Raw genomic sequence first — 1,077 nt, 5'->3', positions numbered from 1 at the left:
TGTGTGTGTGTGTGTGTGTGTGTGTGTGTGTGTGTGTGTTATCAGAGAGGCAGAGGCAGTAGGGAAAAGGAAAATATTGTTTGTGTTTTTATTTTGTTTATCTCTTGCTGCCTTTTATGGCCTACGCTGAAGCTTTGCCAGCGCCAGAGAGGGTAAAAGAGAGGGAGAGAAAGAGTATTCTCAATTTCCTTCTAAAAAGAAAATTCATTTGCAGTTGCTAATGTAATGTCACCGTTGTGTTTACTGAGCGTGGATGATGTATAGGGGATGTTGCATTGAGTGAGACTGCTTAATGATGCATAGAATTAAGTCTGTGGCTTTCAGCTGAGCTCCCCTCTCTCTCTCTCATACTCGCCCTCTTCCTCCCTCCCCTACTCTCTCTCTCTCTCTCTCACACTCTAACTCAGACTACCCATTCCCTTCCTCTTTCCTTTCCTCCCTTTTACCTCTCTCTTCGTTTAATCCACACCCTCCTCCTCACCACCACCACCACACCAACCTCTCTCTTTCCCTCTCAGATGCAGGCTGTCTTGGACTGTTGGCCACACGTTGCTCCGTGCTCTGTTGCCTAACTCCATCAATCACTAGGAAGGGGGAGAGAAGAGAGTGTGAGATGATGGGAAGGGGTGGGGGGAGTATGGTAAGATATGGTTGGGGAAAAATGAGCAGGATGAAAACACACATTGGGTATAGACACCGTACATTTTTAAAAACCTGGAGGGAAGAGAGAAAACGATTGGGAAGAACACCTCTTACATTTAATGATCCGCTGCCCAAATAATTGCCAGAATACTGTTTGAATATATGGATACAATTGTGTTATTACTTGCTCTAACTATGATTGTAAGTGTGTTGGGACCAGGGACGATGATGATAATGATGATGATTATGATGATGTGATTTTAGTGCTTATGCTCACGGTTATTACCTGAGCGAGATGACTACCTGAGTGGGGTGAGAGCTGAGTGGGAGGATTGAGTTGCAAGAGAAAGTATAAAGATGGAATTTTATTTTTTTTGGTTGAAGGGGAAATGTATTCCTTGATTCACATATCCAGAACTTAACCCCCCCCCCCCC

Source organism: Etheostoma spectabile, chromosome 16, assembly GCF_008692095.1.
Source record: "Etheostoma spectabile isolate EspeVRDwgs_2016 chromosome 16, UIUC_Espe_1.0, whole genome shotgun sequence".
Classification (NCBI taxonomy): Eukaryota; Metazoa; Chordata; class Actinopteri; order Perciformes; family Percidae; genus Etheostoma; species Etheostoma spectabile.
Note: the sequence above shows the minus strand (reverse complement) of the source record.